Source organism: Chrysochloris asiatica, unplaced genomic scaffold (genome assembly GCF_000296735.1).
Source record: "Chrysochloris asiatica unplaced genomic scaffold, ChrAsi1.0 scaffold00097, whole genome shotgun sequence".
Classification (NCBI taxonomy): domain Eukaryota; kingdom Metazoa; phylum Chordata; class Mammalia; order Afrosoricida; family Chrysochloridae; genus Chrysochloris; species Chrysochloris asiatica.
In genome coordinates this window covers 4,636,576-4,642,347 of record NW_006408615.1, presented here as the reverse complement: position 1 = coordinate 4,642,347, position 5,772 = coordinate 4,636,576, and positions in this window count along the sequence as shown.

Here is a 5,772-nt window from a genome sequence, read left to right as displayed (position 1 = left end):
GGCCCCTCGGGGTGCCCCGCGCCCCGCCGCCTCGGCCTACCGGGGCCCTGGTGGGGACCTAGGGGTGCGTGCGCCCGGCCTCCCGCGCAGCTTCCAATGCGAAAGAACTTGGAGAAAGTTGGTAAAGTTGGTTCCAAGATGGCTCCTCTGCGCGGCCCGGGAGGCGCCGCGCATCAACCTGCGGCGGCGGCAACGGTGGCGGTAGCGGTGGCAGGGGCTCCAGGTGGCCGGCGCGGCTCAGCCGGCAGGCAGGCTCCGCTCTCCAGCGACCGGCTCCGGCGACTCCCTCTGCCGGCCCCCAGCTCTCCTCTCCCCGCCGGCCCCGCCCCGCCGGCCCGCGGAGTATTGTTCGGGCCCTGGGGGGAACCGGCGAGCGGGCGTGCCAGCAGGATCGCTATGGAGACGCGGGGGCGCGCGGGGCGGAGGGGGGCACCCCCTCCCTACTCGGGAGGCGGGGCTGGGCGGGGCTCGGGGCCCCAGGCGGCCTCTGCCAGGGGAGCCCACCTCGCACGTCGGAGTCCCGGGCACAGCCCGGAGCCCTCCTCCGTTCCGAACGCAGCTAGGGGCCCAGTGACTGCTAGGGAGGGGACCCGGGGGTCTAGGCCCCGGGGCGGACCCGCGGCGGAGATAGGGGGCGGGTTCCCGTTTCCAGCCACACGTAGAGAACACAGTCCCTGGACTTTGAAACCCGATAGGCGAGTGGCCGAATTCAGGCCCCACTTGGTTTAAAGCGCAACTTTTAAACGCAAAGTAGCCTGGGTTACCCTTCAGGATTGGGTTGACCATTGTGCTTGGGAGTGGGGAGTGCAGCGAGCTCGCCTCCCGCCTTGCCTCTCCTCCCAGAGCGCCGCCTCGGAGTGCCACCCTGGTTGGAGGCGCCAGGAGGGAACAAACTGGAGGGGGGGGCGCTCTTTAGGGCCGTGACACCCCCTGGGGGGATTGCACACGCCTTCATTAGAACTCTGGGTGAGGAAACACACTCCAACTTCTTTGTGGTCTTGGGTCGTTGAGGGCCTGGGGGCGGGGTGTGTGTGTGTGTGGGGGGGGGAGCAGGAAGGCGGGGGAAGCCGGTGTTGGATCTCTCACTTCTAAAGAAAGTTCCTTCTGGGTCCCGCCGAAACAGAGGGGTGGGAGGGATTGCAAAGTGACACCCCGAGCGGGTGTACAGGGTGGGGGTCTGATCCGGCTTCTGCATTTCCACGCTGAGTGCAGGTGTGAGAGTGGAGCATGGGTGAGCGACAACTAACGCGGACAATCTCAACTATGGGGAGGGTTTCTCCTTTGGCGTTACAGAAATATAAATAAATCAATACCGCTGCTCAACCAGTTTTGCCCAAAGCTGCTGAAAAGAATGTCTTTGGGCTGAAGCCAAAAGTGAGCGTTTTCTTCCCATTAACGAGGATTTAAAGACGCTGTGATTGACCTGAAATGTTTTTGCGTCAGAACTTTTTAATTCTGGGAGTTTCCAGTGGCCAGTCCTGCTCAGAAGTGTGTGGGGGATGGGGGAAGGAGAAGAAAAGTTTGTCCCTTAAAATCCAGACCACCCTGTATGTGCTGAGTTGGCTCAGAGGACCGGAGGGAGTTTATTTAGGTCAAGAAGGCAGGGAGAACCCCAAGACTCCTTCTGGTGGTTCCCATGGAAGACCCCTGAACTGGAGTGAAGGCAAGCCAGGTAAAACGAAAAGTTGGGAGAGTCCCAGAAATATGCATTGTGCAATAGGGCTTAGCACAGGGTGGGTTGGGTTTAGATAAATAAAAGATTGGGTTGCACCGCACTTGCTGGCTTTTGAAAATTCAAATGCAGCGAATGAGCTTGGGTGTGGGCCTGCTTTTCCGGAACACAATACCTGCGAGGAGACTAGGGCCGCCTAAGCCATTATCTGGCCCCAGGGCACAGGACAGGACCAGGAGACCAAACCAGATCCCAGTTCACCTGTGGGTCCAAGACAGCCCAACTCAGCCCTCTTCTCCCCTTAATGGAAGACCACCGTTACGGGGGAGAGGAAGAAAAGCAAGGGAATGATTATGAGCAGTCTGGGATCACAGGGGACTTGCTGGGAGAGCTATTTTTCAGCCTCAGAGTTACCTGAGTGTGGCTATATAATCACTAGCTCAACTCTGTGTAAATACAGGTTTGATGTTTGTTTCTGTATGCATGCACATTATGTATTCTACCATTAAAAGAAAAAAAAAAGAGAAAACCAGAGGGGGAGGAACAAAAAGTTGAGTTGTACCCCAACTCTTGCTCTCGAACTGAGGATTCCGAACCAGCTGTGATCTTTGTGCAAACAGACTGCCACATCTTTCTCCTGGGAAGCGGTTGGTGGGTTCGAATCACCAACCATTCCATTAGCAGCCAAGTGCTTAACCACTGTGCCTTCCAGGAGCATCAGCAGGACAGAAATCCTGAGTTCAAATTCTGCCACTAACTAGTTGAAGAAATGAATAAGGAGAAGGCTCGAGATTGTTGTCAGCATCTCTGTTAACTGTTGTTGTTGGTACTCAGCTTGCGTTCTGTCTTCGAGGTGGAGGCTGAAATTGTCAACTGATCTATGCATACAAGTGTGGTGTTCTAGGATCAGCACTGGCCTGCCTACCACAAGGTTGGTAGTTCAAACACACCAGCAGCACCTTGGAAACCGTATATGGGGTCACTAGGAGTCAGAACTGGTTTGACAACCCTAAACAACAACACAACCACACAAATCTGTGTTAGAAGAAGTACACCCAGAGTGCTCCTTAGAAGCCAGGATGGCCAGCCTGTGTCTGTCACACTTTGGGCATGTTGTCAGGAGGGACCAGTCCCTGGCGAAGGACATTATGCTTGGTAAAGTGGAGGGTGAACAAAAAAGAGGAAGACCCCCAGTGAGATGGTTTGACAGTCTCAGCAGCAAAGGGCTCAAGTGTAGCAATGATTGTGAGGTTGGTGTAGGACAGGGCAGTGTTTCGTTCTGTCGTGCAGAGGGTCACTATGAATCAGTACCGACTCGACGACAACAACAACAACACGTATCTGTGCTAGTGGGAAGGTGAGGGCTAAAGTTGCATCTCTTTCCTAGGGGTCTATGGTTTTGTTTTTTGTTTTTTATAAAAAGTGAAATGGTCCAGAGAGGGCAAGGGACGTCCCTGGGGTCCCAGACAGGGGCCTTGGCATATATAGTCGCCTCTTCCAACACCACCTGAGGAGCTGGCTTCAAAGACTTGGTCACCTCCCAGTCTGCTCTGGGGGAGGTATCAGGAGGGCTTCTCCCTCCCTCCTTCCCTCCCTTCCTCCCTCGCTCCAGAGCTCTGTGAAATCAAACTCCAGAGAGTTTGGTCTACTCACAAGCTCTCAGGGGTGCATCCTAGAGGTGAATCGAGGTTCTAATTAGGCATGTTTTGTGTACTAGTACTTTCCTGACCTACCAGAACCAGAATCACCAGAACCTGTCTAAGTACATGCTTGGGTTTCTGTCAACTAATGTGTGGTGGACTGGGGAGCATGATCCGTGATGCCTTCTGAGATGCTCACGCCTGGTCACATTGCACGGAGCCCTACCCTAGCTCCAGGAAGATTCTGGATGCTTCTTTGAAGGACAAAAGCTGGAGTTTCATTTGAATTCACTCTTTTATGTTTGTGAACTCAGAGTGGTGGGCACAGTTTTTGACCCAGAGTAGTTATCGCATCTTTCTAAAGAGGAGACAAAACACCCCTCCGCTCCGTCCCGCACTTTATTAGCCCTGCAGGCCACCACGCCCAGCCTCAGGCTGCAGTGCCCTCTAGCGGCCAACCTTAAGATATCTGTCATTGCTGCTGTTAAATGCCTTGAGAGTCTTACAGAGACTCCAAGGAGCGATTGGTGACTTTGAACCATTGACTTTGTGGTTCAAATTGCCCTTGTGCTCCACTGTTTATCCTACAGTGCCACACCAAGACATGACCTCAATTCCCACTCATGGTGACGCTGCAGAACTGCGCCATCCATACATTGATTTCCAAGGCTGTCAGGTTTAAGACTGTCACATCTTTCTCCTCTAAAGTGGCTGCTGTGACTAAACTGCTGACCTTTTAGAAGCGGCAGAGCACTTAACCCTTGTGCCACAGGGACTCTCCTCCTCTGCCAGTGTCCACCACTGCACTGTCCAGGAGCAAGGGGCAGACACCTGAGCAAGCCTGGCACTCTCGGCTCTGTGGAGGCCACACTTCTATTAGAACGTTGTGTACATGTGACCGCACACCAAGCAGGGCACACAGACTCCAGATGGCATCACCCTGACCCCCCGGGACCACTGAGCCCCTCACTGTCTGCAGGGTCAGACTCCTAGTCCTACTTACAGATTGCAAACCCAGGCTCCTCGTACATGGCATGAGGAGGGCATTGGAACCCCACCATGGCTGCTCGTCCCAGGTCTGATCACTGCCCACTGAGCCAGCCTGAGCTGGAGGATGGTGAAGGGCCAAACTCAGGGCATTTGGGGGAGAAGTGGTTTGGAGGGCCACCCATCTGAGGGTCCCAGGGTGGTCCCACATGGTAGGAAGAGAGTGGAGTGGAAGGCTGAATCCATGAGCAGGAAGGAGAAGACAGCTGGGCACCCAGAAGAGCACTGCAGGCATTCTGGGCTCAGTCTTGTCGTCATCCTCATCATGATCCCTAGCCCCAACCTAATGCCCATAAACATGATCATGAAACCAGTGTGGTAGAAAGGACTCTGCTCTTAATTTGATTCCTTATTTATAAAACAGGTATACATCCCATGCCGTAAGATTTTCCCTGTAGTAAAGTGCACAGTACAATGGACCAGTAAACAACATTCTTACCAACGGAGAAAAGACTGAAGTTGTCAAGGACTTCATTCTTCTTGGATCAACTATCAACACTCACGGACGCAGCAGTCAAGAAATCAACTGACAATGCAAAGATTGAAACAAGACTTTACTTCACACCTTATACAAAAACCAACTCAGCATGGATTAGATACCTAAATGTGAATCCCAGAATTATGAAGGCCATCAAAAAAAAAAATAGGGACAAATGTGAGGGCTCTAATTCAGGGCATACACAGACTACCAAACATTTGAAACTACACAAACAAAAGTAGACAAAATAGATGAGTGGGACATACTAAAAATTAAAAACTTATGTGCATCAAAAGACTTCACCAAAAGAATAAAAAGGGAACCCACAGAATGGGAAAAAATCTTTTGTAATGACACATCAGACAAGGGTTCATTTCTAAAATATATAGGAAACTACAACACCTCTACAAGAAAAAGACAAATAACCCAATAAAAAAATGGGCACAGGACATAAACAGACACTTCACCAAGGAGGAGATCCAAGCAGCCAACAAACATATGAAGAAATGTTCATGATCACTAGTCATCAGAGAGATGCAAATCAAAACAACAATGAGATATCATCTCACATCAGCAATAACAGCGAAGATCAAAAAAGTAGAGGACATGCCCAGTTAAGGAGGCTACCTGCAGAGCCTCTGCATTACATAAGACGATAGGTGGAATCCTGAACAGCATCCAGAATCTTCTAAGGTGGGAAATTTCTTCTTGAAAGGACAGGCAGACCAGCTTGGAGCGGCTAGAAGAACAGAAGATACTTCTTGAAAGACAGACCGACAGGAAAAATACAAAAGAATAGAGGCAGGCCGACTGATTACTACAAGAACAAGCAAGTTACTTGCCCAGGAGACATCAAGGCAAGGGGTCAGGTCCCCTCAGAGTAAACCCCCTTCCAAGACTAAGATTCAATGGGAATACACACTCTGATTGGTGAC